Here is a 22365-nt window from a genome sequence, read left to right on the forward strand (position 1 = left end):
AACACACATAATAAAAGTGCCCAGTTCCTCAGGACACACCCCTGTGGATCGTCACCAGGTGTGCACACGGACCCAGATCCTCCATCGAGAAACGGCATTACCTGTGTGCAGAGGCCATCTGAGTATCTCTGGGACAGCGGAGACTGTGACCCACAGAGCCTTGGGCTTGTCCCTGCTGTTTCCCGTGAGTACTCCCCGCACATCTCTAGGAGCCACACTTCTTGGAGGTGGGACCTGCCTAGGTTTTTAGGATTTCATTTCGTCTTGATTTTATCCTACCAGGCAACAAACGCTCCAAATCACAGAGTGTGATGCCAGAAATCTGGAAATGATCGGTACACTTTTTAAACCACCAGAGGACAATCCAGCCAGGGAGTGGGTCCCGGGGCCTGAGAGGGAGGGGCTCGGCCAGCAGCAGGGAATGGCGGGCTCACTGTCCCAGGAAGGTGACAGTGGCTTGGTTGCGGCTTCCTGGAGAGAGCTCTGCACAGAAGCTGTGGAGCGGGGCTGGTGAGGGCGACGGGCCAAGTGTGGGCGCCTTACCAGTTTATGGGTGCGGATGGAGACGTCTCGCTTCCATGCAGGATGAGCCGCTTGTTTCCGTCACCCCAGTTCTTCCTTCTCCCATCCCTTCCTCGTTCTCTCTGCGAAATTCGTCTTGGTGAGGAAAATGCATTATGATTTCGGGAAGCTGCTACTTTCTCATCCTCCCCTGTGAACAGCTGAGCGAAGAATCAATTTAGATTTTTGCAATGTCGGGGCCCCTCTCATTAAATCAAGCCCACGGTCTCCTGGAGGCCCTGGTGAGTTAGTGGAAAGCCCTCTCGCTCTGGATGTTCCTGGAAGGAGGCCTCCCGAGCCTTCTGCCGTGGGCGGCCTCAGGATTCCTGCTGGCTGTCACAGGCTCCGGACCTCATGCCTCCTCTGTCCCCACCCTGTCTGCCTCCCCTGGTCCTCTGTGAGCTTTGGTTGCTGACATTCCAGTGTTTTCTGCTAGGAAAGCCCTGCTGCACCCAGCCATGCTTTTTGGATTTTTTAACAAACTGTCGCTCGCTGGTCATCAGTGTGTGCCCGCCAGCCCTTGAGCGCAATGGCCCGCACCTGTTGTGGTGGGAGGGGCAGCTGCAGGGAGTGGGGACGTCCCAGCCTGTGCGGGGACGGATCCTTTCACCTCTTTGCACGGGTTTTGATGTCAGGGGATGGAGATGAGGATGACCCATGTCCCCTCTGCAGTCCACAACATTCAAACCGTGCGAGGCGTGTAAGTCTCTTCATCTTGAAGAATAATTCGAAAAGCTCTGTAAAAGACTCCACGGGACGGACCTCACTGCACCCTCACCCTGCGGACTCTCCTGTAAATGTCTGTTTGCCTCCTGCGTCTGGCTCCAGCAGATCCTGTCTGCAGAAAGTCCATCAGCAGGGATGCCCGGGCTAGGGCCGGGCAGAGCTCAGGGAGACCTGGGGTTCCAGTTTCAGAAAGTCGCCTTCCCGCCAGGCCTCTGTTCAGGCAGGGAGAGAGGATGGAGCCTTCCGGGGAGGCTCAGAGGCAGAGGGTGGGCACGAGGGGTCCCTGCAGGAGGGCGGTGGGGGCCCGGCCGTGGCCATGTTCTGAGACACAGGGTGCTCACCGAGTTAGGCTCTGCTGCCTGTCTCTTGCTGTGTGACGAGTCACACTCCTCCATGCGCTCGGAACAGCAGCTGAAGACAGCAGACATTTGTCACCTCCTGGTTCCTCAGGGTCAGAACGTTGGGGGAAGCTTCTCCAGGGCCTTCAGCTCAGGATCTGTGGCAGGCAGACTGAGGTTGGGCTGCAGCTTCACCCACTAGGCTGCTGGCCGGAGGCGTCAGTTCCTGGCCACTGGCTCCCGCCACGGCCTGGCTGCAGAGAGAGACACCCTCTGTGAGGTGGCCTCTGATCGAGAGGCTCCGGGAGAGGCCGCAGGCTTGGTGATCTGTATTGGAAGTGGCACAGCAGTCCCTGGGGTGTGCTCTTGGCCATGCACACTGAATCTGCTGTCATGAGGGAGGGGACAGCAGCGTCCTCGCAGGGGAATCCCTAGCGGCCTGTCACCCCAGGCTGGCATCTCCCCTTGATTCAGAGAGTATTTAGAGAGCCCCGCCAGGAGCCAAGCACGCTCTTGTCTCTGGGAATTCGACAGGAAACGAAGTGGGCAAGGTCCCTGCCTCAGGGGCTCCTCTGGGCGCCAGGCACAGAGGGGACAAATGAACATGCAACGCCTTGATCTCATCGATTCTAAGATGTATTTTGAATCTGAATATCTCGGCAAGTGCCACGCGTCTGGGTTGAGGCCCTGTCGTGGTTTATTTGATGTTTCAGATTCTCTGCTCTCAGGGCAGCGTATGAGAGTCTCATTAAGTGGACGAATTGAAGGGAGTGAATGAGGGACTGTTAATGACCTCCGGGAGGGGCTGGGTGTGGGACTAAGCAGGGTGTCCCCACCCCGGGCTAGCCCCAGCTGCAGAGCGCTGGAGGGGCAACGGGGAGCGGGGGCACCGAGAGGCTGATTCTTGAGAACGCTGTCATCTGCCAGAGCTCCCATGGCTGACCCAAGGGACCCTGGGGGAGGCAGCCTTGAGAGGCCAGCCTCCTGGACGTGCACAGAGCAGGTGGAGAAGAGAGAGTCCCCGGGATGAGGAGGGTAACTGTCAGGAGAGGTGGCTCTGTGAGGTCGTGTCTGAGCAGACCTTGGGGACGTGGGAGAGGGGGCGAATGTTCTGGAAAGGGCTGGCCCCGGGGAGGTGCCAATGTGGGTGCAGGGGAGTCCCAAAGGAGCCTGGACAGAGCAGGCAGTGAGAAGTGAGCTGGGGATAAGTTCAGAGAGGAATGTTCTGGGCCAAGTGCAGGGTCTTGTCACCACAGTGAGGAGTTTGACTCCAGGGTGTGGGGACCCCTGGGGAATTTGGGTGGAGACGGGACCCACGTGGTCCCCGGGGTTTTAACAGGAGCCCTGTGGCTGCCAGGTGGAAATGACCTGCAGGGGGAGAGGGGGGCGAGAGCACCTGTGGCAATGCAGAGCAGGACGATGCGCCCCAATTTCAGTAAGAGATTTTTATGTGAAGTCCTGTGAATTCTGAGTGTCGGCTCACTTGCAAGGTGGCCAGTGGGCCAGAAGGAACCTGCCTGCTGGTGACTCCTTGTTTGCTGGGACTGTGGTAACCAAGGACCACAGACTAGGTCGCTTAACCCACAGGAATTTATTACCTTATGACCTGAAGCCCAGAAGCCCCAGATCAGGGGTTGGCAGGGTTGGTTCCTTCCGAGGGCTGTGAAGGGAGGCGCTAGCCCAGGTTCTGGCCCTGGCGGGTGGGCGGCCAGCTTCTCCTCGTCTCCTGGCCTCTTCCCTCTCTGCAGGTCTCTGCTGCACCTCTCTATAAGAATGTTGGTCCTGTCCTCTGAGGTCCACCCTAGTGACCTCATTTTAACTCGGTCACCTCTGTCCAGACGGTATTTGGAAATGAGACGCATCCTGAGGGTTAGGCCTTGCACTGAGGGGTGCAATCAGCGCATGGCGGTGAGACCCCCGGAAAGGGCCCCGTCCAGCTGCTGGGGGTGTGGTGCTGCTGGCCAGCCATCAGGAAGGAGGTCTGGAGGAGAAGGGGTTTCCACAGGTCCTGGAGTGCTGCCACTCAGAAGGTGCTCAGTTCACCCCCCACCGCCCATGGCGTTCCTGGGGTGGGCGGGCACGTCAGCCTGCGGTCATGTTGGCTCTTCTGGATTTGGGGGTCTCTCCCGGTCTCCAGCATTCAGTCTTGGCCCCTTCAGCCGAGTGGATCTGAAGGTCGAGTCACGCCTTCAACACATACTTGGTGAGTGCTGTCCCGTTGGCAGTCAGACCCTGTCTGGACGCTGGGATACAGCAGTGGACAGGACAGAGTGTGGGCCTCGTGGAGCTGAGGTGGGGACAGGTAGACAGAAAAGTCAAATGAAGAATTCGTTGGATGGCGACACCTGCCATGGACGGAGGGGAGGTGAGAGCTACGGGAGATGCATTTACGTTATGTAGAGTGGTCAGCGATGAGATCCTGAGACGTTCAAGGAAACCCCAGAAGGAAAGGAGCTGGTCCATTTGGAGGCCAGGAAAGCAGTCTGGTGGCCAGTGACCGGCCTGGAGTGAGGTCTTGTCCATCATGCCCAAGGGATGACACTGGACTGTGGCTCTCTGGTTTCTAGTCATGCTTGGTCCACGGGAGAGCCAGCAGGGGACCTCGGAGGGAGGCCTTGTCTGTCCCTGGACCTTCGCCGCCTTCCACCACAGGCTGCCAGGCCAGCGACATCCTCGCTGTATCCCACACTGCCATGAGGTTGTCCCTCAGCTTGGCCAGCCGTTTCTTTATGACACAATCCTCAGTTTATCCAGGGGGTCGTAGCCTGGTTCTTGTTGGGACCCTGATTGACATGCGTGCTGCAGCTGGGACGGCCAAGACCAGGAGATCTGTTCCTGGAAGCTGGAAACTCAAACCGTGTGAACCCGTATCCAGTCACTGGTGTTGGCGGTCACACCCAAGACCCTCCTCTGCTTCCATAGGTGAGTTAGTGAGTTTGGGGTCAGAGACAACCTGGTCCCCACAGGTGGCTGGCCAGGGGCGCCTGCTGTGTGCTGTCCCCAGGCTGCTGGGACTGGCTGCGGGGGAGGAGATCACAGCCAGCTCCCAACGGGGAGGCAGCCCTTTCCTCGCTGCTTTTCAAGCTTGCTGTGGGGCCCTTTCCAGTCCGGGGAAGATGGATGGCCCCGTTATCCGTGGCGCTCAGCAATAAATCTCGGAGTTGCGGCTGGCGCAAGCTCTCTCCCCGCCTCGCGTCTTCCGCTGGCTGCGATTCATCAAGGTTAATCTTTCCTGTACCTTGGGGCGTCCTGGAGGGGCAGCGTGTGGTGGACTGGGGACCATTCCACTTCTCAGAGGCCGAGGGGAGGGGGCTGTGTGGGAAGGACGGGCTGGGCTGGGAGGGTCACGGCTCAAGGTGGGCTGGAGCAATGGCAGCTTCGGTGGGCAAGAGGAGGAGCAATGAAGGGAGGTGACCCGCACAACCCTGGGTCCACTTGCCAAAAAGTCTCCCAGGGAAGGGGGAAAGTTTGATGCCAAGCAGAAAAGAAACAGCCAGAGACTTCTCTGCCAAGGGAGCATTGAAGAATTTAATTCAGGATGAAATGTGTTCTTGTTTGTGTACAATTAATTTTCCTCCCAAATGAGGGGTTTTGTCTCGCGCTGGAGTGTTTCAATAGCAGCCGTGCAATTAGGGAGCAGCGCCTCTGGTAGCAGCGCGGCTGTTGGTGTTAACACGCTGTGGAGGCAAACCTCGCCTGGACTGGTTCCTGGGGCTTAGAAGGAAAACAAAGAAACGACACAAAGAGCGGAAGAAAACACCCCCAAACAGAGACTTGGCTCTTGCAGGGATGACATCACCTCCAAGTGAGCAGGACCCTGCCCCAGGCATGCGGGGCCCTGGGAGTCCCACCCCAGGGCGCTGTGACAAGCAGCACTTAGACGTTTCCAGAAACTGGAAACCAGAGTGGTGAGTTCAAAGGCCTGCAGAGGCCCGGGGGCGTGCGTGCGCGGGAAGCAGGGCGCCTGGATTTTCCAGCCGAGGTGGATTTTGCTTGCAAAGAAATTGATGGTCAATTCTCCAGTTCCTCTAAGGAGTGAAGACTCTTATTTTTCTTGGGAAACTTAGGGATCTCTTAATCGGACTCTTGTGGGTTTTTTTTTTTTTTTTTTCTTTGAATAAAGAGACAGTGTATTGAGTTTGTGTTGCTGTGCAACAAGTTGCCAGGCAAGTAACAACTTAAAACAGTGACCGTCTACCACCTCAGTTTTCTAAGGCAGAAGTCTGACATGGAGTGGCCGTTGCCGTCCTCAGAGTCTCACGGGCTGAAATCCAGGTGTCAGCCGCGCTGTGGGGCGCTCCTGTGGGACCCAGAGAATCAAGAAAGGCCAACAAACTCAGGGATCCCAGAGATCAGGAGCTTGGGGGACATCCCTATGTTGCCGGAGGTGTTTTTGCCACTTTTCGCTGCCCGCTGTTTCTGATGAACGCACACGCACTGTTTGACCTCGTGATCTCAGTCGTCAGTATGTGTCTGGAAAATTAAAAATGCACACCCACACTTCAGGGTGCTATTCCCACCAGCCTCGACTTCAAACACCGCGAGATCGCGGGGACCGGTGGACGGGTGCATAAACGAATGAGCGTGCGGACAGAGTGGAGCCCACGCTGCTCAAGGACACACAGAGGCGAGGCTCTACTGACCAAGCCACGTGGAGGGACCGCGAAGCACCACGTGACGTGGGGAAAACAGACCCAGGTGGGGCTCCATCCACACGCAGTTCTAGAAAATGCAAAACTGCAGTGAAGGCGTGGTGGCTGCTGGCGGGGGTGGGGGGTAGGCGGGGTAGAGGCTGGCTGACTACCCAGCGGAAGGAGGCTGGTGGACTGTTCCAGCTCACCATGGTCATGGGGGTTCCACGACTGCATACACGTGTCAAAACTCATCAAAATGTCAACTTAGAATCGTCGACTTTTGTTGCGTGCAAGTTATGCCCCCCAAAAGCTTATTTTTAAAAGTAACCTTACGTCATTACGCTAATGGAAAATCAGCGATCCTTGCCAAAATAACAGACAACTGTAAAAATGAATCCGCATATTTAAAAAGTATTTGAAAAGAAAACAGACATCCCTGCTGCTGTGCGGGCCCCTTGGGGGCCACACTCTGGCTGTCTAGGCACCTGGTTCCAGCTGTGGTTCAATTCACCCCACAGATGGCCAGGGCTCTACAGAGAATCCTGGGCATGAGGGTGGCATTTGCATCTGCTGTAGAGCCAGGTCAATGTGGGACAAGGGCGGGAATCAATTGGGAGCACGAGTCTGTGCCAGCTGGCACCCAGAGGTTTGCAGGTGAGGAGGGACTCCCTCCCCGGCCCCCTCAGAGACCAGGACTTCGAGCCTGCAAGCCTTTGCCTGTGCTGTTCCCTCTGTTGGGCTTTGTTCTTCCTTCAGATCTTCACAGGGCCAGTTCCTTATCACCCTTGGGGTCTCTGCTTAAAAGGTGTCCCCTAGTCCAGCCTCCTCTGACGGCTGCCCTCCCAACGCAGCCCCACCCTGGTTACCTTTCAAAGCCCCGTGTATCCTGGCGACAGCATTTCGTAGCTGTCTTGGTTCCTGATTTCACTGAATGTGCACTGTCTCCCCCGCCAGGGCGTGAGCCCCAGGAGCTTCGGGTAGGCCTGGCTGCCCTGTGGGGTTTCTCCAGAGTCCCGGATGGGGCCTGCCACATGGCTGGCTGCTTTAGTTTTCTACTGCCATGTGGTAAATCACCCGAGCGTGGCAGCTTGAAGCAACATGCTCTTACGTGCTCCTGGTTTCTAGAGGTCAGAAGTCAGGGCCCTGCTGAGCGAGGTCCTGGACGAGGGTCTCACATGATCGTTGGAAGGGCTCCTTCCTCGTGGCTGCAGAACCCTCGGGGTAACAGCAATTCCGGAGGCTTTTTTCTTTTTTCTTTTTTTTTTAACAGAAGCATTTCCTTGAAGTGTTCCTTGCCAACCTGTCTCCCCAGTTTTAATGAGTGTGACAGGCGGCAAAGTCTCTTAGAGTCAGCTTTTTTGCCACTGTGAAAGACCTGACAAGAACCATGAGGGTTGGAAAAGTTTATTTGACTCTTGGTTTCAGAGGTCTCCGTCCATAGACCACCAACTCTGTAACTCTGGGCCAAGGTGAGTCCCAACGTCATGGCCGGAGGGCGTGGCTGTGGGAAGCAGCTCAGGATGGGCCAGAAGGAAGCAGAGAGGCACTCTGCTCTCCAAGGGCAAACATAACCCCACAGGCACGCACGCCCGTCACCTACCTCCTGCGGCCACACCCTGCCTGCCTGCAGTTACCACCCAGCTAATCCACATCGGTGGATCAATCCAAAGCTTGTATTGTCTCGCACACGAGCTTTGGGGGAGGCCTCCTGTCTGAACCGTAGTCTCTCTCCCCTGGTTTTGGTGGTGGCTTGATTCCTCAAGGGCCGTGGGTGAGCATCTCTCTGGCTGCAGCCCTCTCCCTTCAGGGAAACCCTGGACTCTGGTAAAGGGCTTGCCCGATCAGATCGGGTCCTGGGTTCATCTCCCTTTTGATCACAACTGTTCAGGGACCTTGATCACATCTGTGAAATCCCAGTACCTCTGCCGCTGATCACAGGAGTAAGAGCCGGTCCTTTACACGAGTGCCACCCCTCACGGGGGAGCGCGAGTCTGGACTCTTGGGGCTGCACAGAGAACGTGGTGCCCACGCAGGCCCTCGATGCATCTGTGGAGTGGGAAAACGCCTGCCCGCCCACCTGCCTTACCTGTTCGCACTGTCCTTTGCCCGGAATTCTCCCCATCTTTCTGTCTCACTGCCATCTTGGCTTGTCAGATTTCATTTGTCTCCTGAGACCCCTCAGATTCCCTTCCCAGTCAAGACTCTCCCGCGGTCTGGGGCCGCTGACGATCCCTCACTCCCTGAGGCCAGGTGGCTTCTCAGGTTTCAGAATTTTTTGGCAGGACACCCGTGTACGTTTGTGTGAATGGGGTCAGGTGGGACACAGGTGATCAGGGACGCTCTTCTCTGCTTCTCCCCTTACATCTGCCCCCTTTCTCCAGCTGCAGGGATGACCTGTGTTAAGAAACAAGTTAGCATGCATCTTTCTGTCTTTAAATTCCTACATTCCCAGGACGCCACAGAACCCAGCACACACACACACTGCTGGATCCCGAATGTCCCCTGAGGGCCTGAAGGCTTGGTCCCCAGTCTCTGCTGCTATCGGGAGGAAGTGGAACCTTTGGGAGGTGGGGCCTACGGGGAGGAAGTGAGGTCATGGGAGGAAGTGACCTTGACTGGGCACTGGGACCCCAGCCCCTCCTGTTTCCCTTCTGTGCCCAGCTGCCTGGGGAGTGACCTCCTCTGCTGCCCTCCACTGTGACCTGCTGCCAGGCCCTTGGGACTCCCCCTCTGCCCTCCCCTGCAGCCTGTCCTCTGTGGGGCCAGAGCTACCTGTCAAATGACGCCCCAGCAGCTTCTCCCAGAGGAGGCCCCAGCAGCTACCCCAGCCCCAGCCCAGATGTCTCCCACCTGGAGCTGTGAGAAGCCATAGCCTGGCTCTGCTCCTCCTGCCCGCGACTCTCTCCTGCTCCTCTCCTCGGCTCCGATCCTCTGGTCTCTTGCTCTTCCCAGGGCAGGCCAGCTGCTCCCCATCTTTGGGTCTCGACACCTTCTCTGCTGCCTCCTGGCTGGTCCTTTCCCAGCGTCCACGGCCACGGCTGCTCACCTGGACCCTCGCTCTCGGTGAGGCTGTGCTGGCCGCCCCTGACAGTCACAGCCGCCCATCCCCAGCCCAGCCCCTGCTCCGTCCTCTCCAGAGGCCTTGCCGCCATCTGTGTACTGTTTGTTCTCACGTGGCCTTGGGTTAGATTCTTCCAGAAGTCGCCCTGAGCCAGGGTGTGGTTGATAGTCAATCTGAGTTAATAAACCGCGAGAGGCTCTGGCAGGAGAGCAGGGAAGTGGGCCAGGAAGGAAAAGACCCAGGGGACCGCTGTGGGCGGAACAGGTCCCCAGGGATGTGCAGGAGGGTGGGGGTCTGCCTCTGCCAGCTCCTGCCTGCCACTCAGGGCTGCTTGCAGGAGGTCACTGCAGCCACACAGGCTGAGGCTGCAGGGTCAGTGAGGAGCCGCTGCGGGCACGCTGATGAGGACTGGGGACGGAGGCAGCCCGATGGTGGCTATGGCCCTTGCTGTCCTGGGCTGTCACTTGCTTGTTGGCCCCTCTGTGGACAGGAGTTTCCCTGGGGTCTTCATCTGCTTCATTTGCTCTTTTCAGCAGCCCCAGCGACTGCATGGCGCCTGCGCCCCGGCCCTCCTGTAACACGCGGGTGAAGAACGGAGCCTCGTCCTTTCTGGTCAGGCTGCTGAGCTGGCTGGGAGCCTAAGACCTGCGCTTAGACGAGGTTGTGTGACGGCCGGGACAGACCTGGCCCTCTGCTGCTCCCAGGCAGGATCTGAAGCCTGTGGCTGCCCTTTGAGGGCAGGTTGGCCTTTGCAACAGCAGCAGCGCTGGGGACACGCTCAGGCCCAGATAAAAGCTCCCGTTTCACCCGGTGCTTCCTGAGGCTTCCAGGGAGACCCTCGAAGTGGCTGCAGCCATGAGCCCCGTTGGCAGCTGTGGTGGTCATAGTCCCAATCACCCCGGACTTCCAGCTCGGTGGACCATCAAGAGCCCAGGGACGGCTCCTGAGCGCAGTCTTGGGGACAGGATTGTTTTGGAAACGGACCTACGTGCTGTGATCAGGAGAAGAAAACATCGGATACGTGGATTTTTATTTTTTCGTTAGTAGAAAAGTTGCTGTCATTTTGTAAATTGTCCATGTGCCTGAGACCCCAAGGACAGGGACTCCTGAGGCCATCTCCAGCCCTGAAGGCAAAGGTTCCGTCTCGGCCTCTCCAGAACCTGCACAGGGCCTGGCACCCATCACGGGGCGTGCAAACCGTGTCTGTGCCCCTCCAGGTCGGGTGACCGGGAGCCAGGCCCACTGGCCTGAAGGATGTCCCACGGTCTCAAGGAGTCTGAGTATTTCCCTGGTTGGATTCAGGCCAAGTGCTGTCAGCAGGATTGCTGCAGCAGGAGGCTCAGCTGGCTCAGAGCTGAGGGAGGCTCATCTGTCACCTGGGATGTGAGGTTGGGGCCCTTGGTAGGGCGCTGTTCTTCTGTAGTTAAGGACACTTTTCCCTTTTGAAATTGCCAAGTAGCGTACGCTGCGGTGACACTTTGGGACCCTGTGGCTACCCAATTTCCCCAAATCTTCCCCCAGGGCCTTTGTTTTCCACTGATGGTCCACACCAAGGACTGCATTCAAGGCTGCAAGTGTGATTTTCCAATGCGGTCAGGCTGTGTGACCTTGGTTGCAGCCTCCGCCCCGCAGCCTCCCACCCGGTCATACTTCAGTATGGTTATGGACTCTGGGTTCTCTTTTGCTCTCCTACTATGATTTCTTCAGGTTCAAACATCCTAAATTTGGCCAGTATGAGCCCCTTTCTTCCAGCATGTTCCCTAACTGGTCCCGTCACCCGGGAGCACTTCCTAACTTTCGGGCACGTGATGGAGTCTTAGGACCACGTCAATATCATGAAAGACAAATGAGGAGGGGGCATAGTTCCAGGAGTCGATGGTGACCACTGAAGGGCGTGACCGTCATCACGTGGCCGGTCAACCATAGGATTCCAGGATCGAGGGAAAGACTCTGAATCTGGACGTTAAGCATCTTGAGGTTAAGATGGTTTGGAGACTGAGTAGCAAATTGTTCTGTGAGGACGCGCACACGGACATACTCGGGTGTGAGATGCAGTCATGCGCTGCATAATGACGTTCGGGTGAATATGAAGAGCCACCTGCGTGGTCCCGGGAGACCATAATGCAGCCGGGGGATTCCCGTTGCTTGGTATTTTTACTTCACTTTTTATATGTTTAGATGTACGACTACCACTGCGTGACAGTTGCGTGGGGTCTTGTGGCCCAGAATGCGCCAGGCAGGTTCTCACCGAGGATCAGTAGGCCGCACCACCCAGGACACCTTCGACGATGCTGGCACCGTGAAATCCGCTCACGATGTTTCCCAGGATGTATTTCTGTCACTCGGTGACACATGACTCTATCAGGTTGTTTGTGCCATATTTTCAAATGGTTTAGCCAAAAAAGGGACTAGCACGCACACGCCTTATAAATAATGCAGAGAGACCCGAGCAAGCGCGGCAGCGTCTGCGCCGTGGCAGAGGTGAAGGGAACGTGTGCTGCGGGTGCTCGCTGTGCTGCTCTTCAAATTTCCCCGTAGCTTTGACATTTTCCACAATAATAAGCTGGGGAAAATAAAATAAAACAAGCCAGACAGGAAACAGGTAGTGAGGCCAGGGACGAGCCCGGGACTGTCCTGCGACAGTTTCTGCTGTCACTGCTGTCTGGGTGCCACATGGAATCAATGTTTTTCCCGGCTAATGACAGATTTGAAGAGCACTTTCCTCCCTGCCCTGCGGGAGGAGGGCAGCGTGGAGGGAGGAGGGAGGGAGGGAGCCTGGGAGCAGGGGCAGCCTCTGGCCTGTCCCACCCTCTGGTCTGTCCCGCCCTCTGGCCGGTCCCATCCTCTGGTCTGTCCCAGCGGGTAGGAACTTCCTTCTATGTTTTTCACCCATTTCCAATAATAACCTTTAAAAGACGAGAAAACCGAGGCTTAGGGGAGTCATACACCCATTCAATGGCCACAAATAAACACTGCTCACCTCAGGTATTGATGCCCAGGACCAACCAGTGAGCCACATAGAGAGAGCGACCAGGGCTGCCCAACCAGGGGGGCTCTGAACCTGGGGTTCACCTGCTTTAGGAAGGAAGCTTTGCAGCCGGAAGGGTCACGACCTTGGGGCTGACACGTCGGGCCCTCACCTGGGCTGGTGTGGGTGCAGAGCGCGGTCTCGGAAGCAGCGATGGCCCTTCCTAGGTCACCACCTGGCTGTCCCATCTCCACCAGGGAGCCCCCCCCCTTGCCTCACAGTGAGCACGGAGGCCCCAGGCCAGGCCGTGCTGGGTGAGCCTCGTGTGGGCCGTGCGGTTGGTCTGGGTGCAGCCTGACCCCTGGGGGCCCAGAGCTCCATACGCCCAGGGGCTGCTTCCTCCAGTGAGAGCGCTCTCCAGGAAGTCTCTGGCCTTCCGCTGCGTCTGGAGGGCACTGGCGGCGTGTGAAGACAGGGACGCTGTATCTCCCTACGGGAGGGTAAGGGGAGCACACACCCAGGACCCCTGCCACACTCCTACTACCTGAAGGGCGGCCAGGACCCTTTCTGATTGGGATGCAGTGGAGACAGAGGCACGTGGCTGTGAAGGCTGTACCACCAGCTGCTGTCCCACCCGGGCACCTTGGGATCAGCTTCCCACGTGGACAGAGACTAAAATAGGAACCAAATTAAATTCTCAGACGGAAAAACACCTTGATGAACGAATTAAAATGCACGCTCTCTTGAATGTCGGAAGCTTGGGAAATGGTTCTCACTCCAAGGCTGGGACGTTGGCAGTCCCGACCGGGTCTAAACGTCTGTCATGGACGCGGGAGATACTTGTCCAGGGCCCACAAGGTGCCAGGCCCGTCTCTGAGTCTGATCATGAAGTGGTGGGAACCGGTCACAGAGGCACTGGTCACAGAGACCTGGGACAGGTGTGATCCCCTGTCACACTCTCTGGGGTCTGTCACCTCCTGAGACTCAGGTGCCCGCAGGAGGGAAGGGGTCAGGTGTCTTTTGCCCAAAGAGAGGGCTAAGCATGGTGGGGGGTGACTGCAGAGGTGTGGTGGCAAATCAGGTCTTTAGGAAACGAACACAAACCCACGCCGATCTGTAGTGGCCTTCGACGTCCTTGGTGTCAACACCACCAGCATGGCTGATTCCAGGCTGAGGGCTTAGCAGCCAGCTGGCAGGGCGCCTGAGCGGCTCTCCACTGCCTTCAGAGCTGGCCCCCCGCACTCCGCGGGCGGATTCACAGCAGATGTGGGTGGAGGGTCCTGGACCTGGCAGACTGGGACCATTAACCCGGAAGAAGAGGGGAAGGAGAGAACCAGCAGGAACGAGAGGAGGCGACCCGGAGACCTGAGGCTCAGACGCAGGCGGCCCAGGAGGCTGAGGCCTGGGCCTTTTGGAAAACCGTCTTGATCAGGCTGCGAAACCCAGACCTGGAGGGAGGGAGGGTGACTGTGGTCGTGACGTTATCAGAAGAATCTTGGAAAGGTCAGCATGCGATGCACCTTTACTGACCTAAGAACAGAGGCACAGTGACCACGGGGACCTCAGTGCTGCTGGACGGGCCACCAGAGTGATTTTCGTCACGTTCTGTTTTACTCTTCTACCTGGAGTCCTTATCCAGCCCTCTCCCAGGGAGGTGGCAAGAGCGGAGGGTAACGGCAGGGACCTGAGCAGACGCCCACGACCCAGTGCTGATGGTGCCCATGGCCACGTGTGCAACCTCTCCATGTCAGCATCCTCGTCTGCAGTGAAGGGACGGTGGGAGCCTCTTTGGAGGAGGAAGTGATAACACAGGGAGGCCCTGAGCACAGGGCCCGGCCTCCGTGAGCCTCCTGGAAATGTTTACTGAGTGAATCACAAAGCATGTTGGAAACTTTAGTACCCAGCGCTGTTGGACTTCCTCTGGGGGCTTCTCTCCCTCCCTCCCTCCCTCTCTCTCTCTCTCTCTCTCTCTCTCTCTGTCTTTTGGCAGTACTTGGGATTGAGCTCAGGTGCTCTACCACGGAACTAGCATTTTCTAGTTTTTATTTTGAGACAGGGTCTCACTAAGTTGGTGAGGCTGGCCTTGAACTTGTGATCCTCCTGCCTCAGCCTCCTGAGTGGCTGGGATTAGAGATGTGTGCCACCCTGTGTGGCTCAAAGGCCTTTTCCTCTGTATGAGTCGTCTTGGGTGACAAGGACATGTCTGCACATGATGTGCCAGGTGTGTCTGTACCTGTGGTGGTCCTTGCTGGGAAGGCACCATGGCGTCGTGGGAGGGGCTCTGGGAACCCGACGCAGCCCGGGGCCCGGGAGTGGGAGTGATGAGAGGTGCAGAAGAACCCCAGGGAGGTACCGCTTCCGAGACCTGACAGGGGCCTGGGTGACTGAGGTCATGGGTGCAGGACCAGGTGTGGCAGTTCCTGCCAAGGTCCCCAGGTGGCAAGGGGCCTGGTCAGTCCAAGCCAGTGGGGAGGCCAGCGTGGCCAAGGTGAGCAGAGACCAAGGTGACCCTGCAGAGGAGGGTCCTATGTGGGGCGGGACCTGAGGCAGGGCTGGAGCAGCCGCTGGTCTGCAGACCTGGCTCGAGGCACCTGCTGGGCTCAGGGCCTCGGCCGCACAGGAAGCTCAGATTCCACGGGGTCCCTGGGTACCCGGGGACACTCCTGCAGGTGACTTCGTGGCCTGCCGATGTCCCTGCAGTGTGGGGAAATGACGGAAATTCCTCAAGGGGACCGAGGAGCCTTCCCGTCCCAGCTGCTAGTGTGGGACGGAGGGCGATTTCCTAAGTAGCCTGAGCGGCACTTGGAGCAAAGAAGCCCCAGCCACCTAAGGTGAGCCAGGGCGGAGTCAGTGACACGGGGACAGCTGTGGATGAGCCGGGGCCGAGGTGCGGCCACGGTTCCAGGGCCACCCTGCCGCCTGGCGCCGCTCCTTGCCCGGCAGGCAGGACGTGGCTTCTGGGCACCGAGACCCTCAGTCACGTCTTCCTTTTTGGGGACCCAGATGTGCCTGTGTCCTCGGGTTCTGTCCTCCCAGCTGCCATTTTCCCTGGAAAACCTCTCTCTGAGAAGAGCTAGCTGCTGGCCTCTTCCCTCTCGGCCCCGAGGACAGGCTACCGTCTCTGTCAGTGGTCAGTTGTCCTCCTCCAAGGGTCCTGATGGCGTCTCTGAAAGTCACGGCCCCTGAGGAATGACCCAGGCCTGGACCCGCTGCAGGAGTCCTGGGGCCTGAGTCCCTCTCTGCAGGGCGGCACCTGCCCGTGCCCTGGGACGGCCTCCATGTGGCCACTCCTGTCCATCACTCTGGGGTCTTGCTGTGACACAGGCCCTTTATAGCCTCCCAGAAGCCCGTGACGATGCTGCGGTGACGATGCTGCGGTGACGACGCCTTGTCCCCCCCCCCCCCCCCCCCCACCATCGCCCTGATGGAGGCTTGGTGACAAACCCACCCGCACACCGCGTGGCGAGGGAGGCTCCAGGTCAAGTTGCTGGCGGTGAACAGCAGGTCCAGACGCAGACGTGCTCTGCTCGGCTCAGCGACCGTCGGGAGAACCAGCCGGGCTCACGGGCTTGGCAGCGGCCACAGCTGCTCCGCACCAAGGTGAACCACGGAGTCACGGGAGCGGGGCCAGGAGGACACGCTGCCCCTGCTCCTCCCGCCACCCGCCACTGCCCATCTAAAGGAGCTGGAGTCTGTGCCCAGTGTCAAAGGTCCTGTGTCATCAAATTAGTGTCATGGAACCAGGAGCAGAGCCAGGTGACGGAGACCCCAGGTGTCCCTCCTCCGGCAGCAGGAGGGACAAACAAGACCCAGACGCCAGCGTGGGCACCTGTCCTCATATCCTGAGGACCCGCGGAGACCGAGAGGAGCCTGGCCAGTGCTCTGGAAATCCGGGCTACACAGACCCTACCCCCCCACCCCCAGCCTCACCCAGGCCAAGCCCGGAGTTCACCCAGACTGGGTGGGAAGGAGCTCTCCAACAGCAGGGGAGGGACTGGCTGGGTCTAAGCCACCTGTGGCGTCCTCACCTTCTCAGGGGCTGGTGTGTGGCATGTGGTCAGGTCCAGCCAATGATTTGGGAAGCTTTATTTTATCTTTGCAATGCTAGGGATTGAACCCAGAGCAAGGGCTCTGCCTCTAAGCTGTCCCCCCAGCCCTGGGAGTCTTTGGATAGGTGGCTTCTGGGGTCCTTATTTAAAGAGACACATGAGAAGCAATCCATTTCATATTTCTGAGAGGATGTGATGTCAGGTGATGTGGCAGTCATGTTGTTCCCATGAGGACACAAGACAGAGGGCGAAGCCTGTGCAGTGAGGGCAGGAGAGCAGAAGCTCGGTGCCATCAGAAGCCCATGCTGAGGGGCCCAGCAGTGGGCTGGACACTCATGGTGATGGCCCTTTTCTTACTGCTGTGTTTTCACTGTGAGAAGGACATATCTCCTGTGCTCCCCACCTCTGTCTGCAGGTACCAAGAGGACCCAGGTGTCCTTGGCCTCCAGATAAGGCCTCCCCTTCCTTGGCTCACATGTTAACTCACAGGGCCAACAGGAAGTCCCACAACTGTGTGACCCTGCCGACCCCCCACCTTCCTGCTCCTCAACACCAAACCTCACCAGCACATTCCACCCGAGGTCTTCAGAATGAACCTCCCAGGGAGGCCACATGAAGCCCAGGGCTCCTGGGTCCCCCTGTATCCCAGAGTCATCTCATCCCTGAAGGTGCAGCGGGAAGGAGGCCAAAGACCTCCCCCTCTGGCGGACACGCCCTGCGCCTCTCTTCTCCTGGCAAGCGTAACCGCTGTCTGACTCACATCTTTCCCAGGATCCCAGATGAGACTCTCAGTCCAGGTGTCCTGAAGCAGGGCCTGAGGCCAAGGGGGGGCTCCTGCTTCAGGGGAGCTGTGCCCCGGGGTAGAGCCACGCACAGCTGGCCACTGCCTGACGGAGGCCTGGCCATTGCCGGGTGGCGTGGGCCATTGCTCTCAGGCTGTGGGGGACGGTGGCCAGGACTGCGGGTGAGGGTGGCGGGAGGCCTCTTGCCGTCACTCCTCCTGTCTCCTGTCCCCCTGTCCAGCGTTCGCTCTTCAAGGAGCCAGCTCCTGGTGCCCCAGGCTGCCTCGCCTGGTGCCTTCCACGGCTGCTGGGAAGCTGGCCCCCACGCTCCCCTGTGCATCGCCATTTAAGTGTCTGTGCTTCTCTTTCTCAGTACAGGAAACAAGCACGGGCCCTGCGGCCAGTCTTGCGGAGCGTTGTGAAGGCAGGACCGTCTGCCCTGCCGGGCTCACCAAGGTCCCTGGGACAGCCTGGGCTGGCAGGCCCTTGTACCTCAGGAAGGGCTGCAGCCCCGGCTCTGCCCGGGAGTGGCCCTGGCCACCTCCTCTCCAGGCCTGGGCTCCTTGCCCCTTTGGTCCCAGGGATTGAACCCAGGGTGCCTAACCATTGAGCCGCATCCCCAGCCCTTTTTGTGTTTTATTAGAGACAGGGTCTCGCTGAGTGGCTTAGGGCCTCGCTGAGTCGCTGAGGCTGGCTTTGGACTGGAGAGCCTCCTGCCTCAGCCTCCCGAGCCGCTGGGATGACAGTGTGCCACCGCCCGTCTTGCCTCATCCTTCTAGTCAGGGCACCAGGCCGACCTGAGGACATCTGCTCTGACGGGCGGGGCGGAGGCTGCGGCTGGAGAACCTGAGGCCAGGCCGTCTTGAGCGAGGTTCTCCGTGGAGTGGGGATGAGCACGCTGGGCCCCACGGTCCCACGCCCCTCGGGGTCTGCCTTTCCCAGACCAGGGAGGGTTTCCCTGAGGCCTGCAGGAGGTGACAGCAAGGGCAGTGCACGCCAGCGCCCCTCCTGTCCACTCAGGGGCACGGTGCCCCTGGCGCCTCGTGGCTGCTGCACACCAGGGAGTGAGGTGCGAGACCTGAGAAGGTTCCACTCAGCACGGGGCCTACACAGCAAGAGACCCCTGTGCAAAAACAGGGACCTGACAAGTAGCGCGACGCCGGTGGAGGCTGTGCGTGCCGGTGCTGGCTGCATCTGCACGGCACGCGCAGCGCGATCTGCCCTGATCTGTCCTCGTTTACAAGTGGCTTCAGGGACAGGCTGTGGTGAAGTGGCTGTTTCCATGGGACCCGCTGTTCTGGCAGCCCCCCGACACCGAGCCCAGGGCTGAATCCGCACAGGAGACCAAGCGTGCAGGAGGTAGGCTGGGAGGCACTGTGTGGCCCTTAGCCATACCTTCCACTTAGACACTCCAAACTGTAGATTAAAGTTTTCTAAATGAAAAATAATTTTATTATAAAAGACACAAATACCCAGCATAAAAATAAAGGATCCCCCAAGTGCCACATTGGGGCATTTCAGCTGGAACTGAGAGTCCTGAGAGATGCATGGACCTGACCCATCCCTGCTGACTCTAGAGGGAAGCTGAGTTGGGCATTCAAGGCTTACCTTGGTCCCCTCCCAAGCGGCACAGGGACAGCGATCATTTCTGGCTGCCGTGATTCACTTCTCCTCCCTGAAGTAGCTGACTTCCTTTGGGAGTCGCTGGAGTGATCCTGGGGACACCACCTGCCAGGAAAGCGGAAGGCAAGTCTCTGACCTTCCAGGCGGGTCTCTGCTGCTGGAGGTCAAGTATCTTGATGGCACGTGGCCTGCCTGATTGCCCAGGTGAGGACGTTGCTGGACACGCCTGCTGGGCCAGCTCTTCCTAGGATGCCTCCTTGGAAGCGCTCCCTCAGGGGGAGAAGTCAGGGTCTTGGTGAGGTGACCTCTGGTCACGCAGAGGGTAACTTTAGGTGGTGCAGAGCAAACCCCCTCAGGCTGTCTGAAGGAGCCAGGAAGCGGGAGGGGACACCCAGGCTCAGGAGACCCACACCTGGGAAACCTTCAGGACCCCAGGCCTCCGTTTTGTCCCCTATCCTCGGAGCCTCACGTCCCCTCTGGCCATTTGCTTCATTCCATCCTTCTTTCTGCCTGACTGAGGACATGGCTGAAAAATGGCGGCTGCATGGTCTCCAAACACATGTCAGTCCAGTGACCTGATTCTGACCGGCCCTGAGCAGGTCAGTGCTCTGTCCTCACCCAATCCGCTGTGGACAGGAGTTCGGTTCACCCTTGGCTGCTGGAGGCCACTCCTGTGAGTGTGGAGGCTGTAACCCGACAGGATGTCAGGATGGCGTGCGTGTCTCAGGCTGGCCACTGAGAGCCCTGAGGGTCAACTGTGCTCGCCCCTTGCTCCTTGGACAGGGAGAGTCCACCAGCCCGAGTCAGGGGGCAGACACAGAACTTTAATAACAAGCTCTTCTGGGAAGTGCTGGGGGGAAAGACAACCCCTGGTTCTCACCGAAGAGTCCGCTTCCCTCTGCGAGGAGCCTGACTCATAGCGCTCAGCAGACACCGTCCATCTTACCTCTGTGGGACAAAACAGAAGATCGCGGGGGTCTGGGGCAAGGGTTTTCACAGGCCGCTTTCCAGGCTAGCCCTGGGGAGCGGAGAGGCCTCAGGAGGGAAGGAGTCTCCGCTCCCCTCTGGGCCCCAGGGAATCCCACAGCCGTGAGGGAGCTCTGGGGGGCTCCGGAGATCAGGCCCCATCTTCATCCAGAGAGAGGGCACGCGGGCCCGGTGTGGTCAGCCCAGGAGCGCTAGCCCTGCACACAAGAGGCCCTGGGTTCCACTCCCCAGCACTGCAGGAAAAAAAAAAAAGGAAGAAAATAAATAACCAAACATAAATAAAATAAAATAGAGCAGAGCAGCCCTGGCTTTCCCAGACCAGACCCCATTTTTGTATTTTCTTGGTCTTCTTTTCAATCAGGACTCTATTATTTTATTTCATTTGAGTTTATCGAGATATTCACAGACCATAAAATTCACCATTTAAGAGGGTGCCGCTCAGTGGTTTTTAATACTCAAGGCTGTGCGGTCACCACCACGGTCCAAATCCAGAACATCCGAGGCACCAAAAAGAGGCCCCATCCCCCAGCCGGTCACTTCCCAGCTGCCCCTTACAGGTAACCACGGCCTACTTGCCTCTGTGGAGCTGGCTGCTTTGGACACTTCACGTAAATGGAATCCTGTGCCCTGTGGCCTGTGTCTGGCTTCCTTTGCTTGGAGTACTGTTTCCAGGATCACCTGTGTTGCGGCCTGAATCGGCCCTTCCCTCATCAGGGAAGAAGAACGTGCCATTGTAATTCCTTTTGTTTCAGTAAAGAGCACCTCATCCATTTTGGTTTTAAGTGAGGAACATTTCAAATCTCTATAAACCAACAAATGGGCTCTGGGATCCCCTCAGGGGTCAGGGAACGGGAGCTGAGTTGAGCAGGGAGTGTTATTTTTTAAAATATGGTACCGGGGATTGAAGCCAGGGGTGTAACCACTGAGCCACATCCCCAACGCTTTCGACATTTTTGTTCAGAGACAGGTTCTCGCTAAGTTGCTCAGGGCCTTACTACATTGCTGAGGCTGGCTTCGAGCTGGTGATCCTCCTGCCTCAGCCTCCCGAGCCCCTGGGATTGCAGGCGTGCGCCATGCGCCACTGCGCTGAGTTCTTTACAGGGTTATTTTTGAGGACTGACTGAACGGATCTGAGGTGAGGGCTGGAAGGTACCAGCTCATGGAACCGGATGGAAGAACCTGAGTCCTGCTGTTGCCTGACCTGCAGAAGTTTCTCGGGGAAGGTACTGACAAGGCTCACTCAACCATCAGTCAGAACCCAGTGCCCAGAGGCAGACAGCCTCCTGGGATCCCACAGGTGACCTGTGCCAGGCCTCAGGGGGCCCACAGGACTCTCTTTTCAGGAATCCTGGCTCCTGTGTGTCCTTGGCCACAATATGACCTCAGTCCTGCCTTTGTAGGTGCTTGACCCCAGCCACAGGACCGTGCTGTCCTGTCCTCCCTGGGGACCTGATGACCTTCGTGCATTCACCTAGTGCTGTTTGGACTACAGGACGCTGCAGATAGATCCATGCGGCCATGAGCAGAAAGGAAGGGCTTCCTCCGCTTCCTCCTCTGCCACCTGAAGTGCCATGGATCTTGCCCTTCTCGGGAACCCCAGGACCTGGAGCAAGCTCTCCGATCCCTCTGGTCTTTCTCCTCTGAAGCAAGGCTTAACGATGCCTCCAGAGTTACCAGAAGTAATATTTGACTGTCGTCAATTTTCTAGGTAGAGAGGGAATATTGTTTACAAGTGCAATCAATAAATTGGATTTCACCCACAGAAATGGTGCTTTTCTGCTTGGGAGGTGAGAGGAGAGAGTGAGTGACTGAGCACCCAGGGCAGCGTCCAGGGAGGTCTGCGAGATGTCACCTCATCTCCTCCAACAGGATTGAGGCCCTGTCCAGGTCCTGATGCTGACCCTCTGGCCCTCTACTCAACCTTGCCCAGGGTCCTTGGTGCTGAGGTCACCTGCTAAGCCAAGTATCACAGATCAGGCCACAAAATACACATTTTTTGAGAATATTTCTTCCAAAAATTTCCTATATTTGTTTTTCTTTTTGTTTTAGACACAAAACTTAATTCATTTAGAAATTTGGAATTCCACTGAAAGGAAATGTGAGTGTTTTCTTTGCACTCACCAATAGTGGGGGCCCAGGCTAACAACAGTGTGGGGGTACCAGCTTTGAAAAACAGAGGTGGTTGATGAACCCCTCACACCCCTGGAGGGTCTGGTAAAGATCATTTCTCAACCTCCTCAGCTGAAGAAGAGCCATAAAGAACCAAACCTGCTTCAAAAGGCATTTGACAATATATCAGATCCATCAAGGCAACTGAAGTAACATTTTTAATAAAAATTCATCTTGAGCTAAAATTTCTTCCCTATCAAATTTGTCTTTTCTGCAGCAGGCAGTTGTCCCTGAGGCAGATAATCGTGACCTTGGACCACAGGCCCCACATTCGCTGTGAACTGACTTTTCCCCTTTGCGGCCTCGGAGACCCTGGGGAGCCAGGCGTCCCTTCGGCCTGGTGGGGAGGGGGCTGTCCTCCCATGAATCTTCCAGCAGGAGAACACCCACCTCCCCAGGGCCTTTTCCCTTGAGGCCTGAGCTGAGGTCTGGAATGAGGGGTCTTCCTTGGAGAGGCTTCCTCCTCC

Source organism: Sciurus vulgaris (genome assembly GCF_902686455.1).
Source record: "Sciurus vulgaris genome assembly, chromosome: 2".
In the NCBI taxonomy this organism is placed as follows: Eukaryota; Metazoa; Chordata; class Mammalia; order Rodentia; family Sciuridae; genus Sciurus; species Sciurus vulgaris.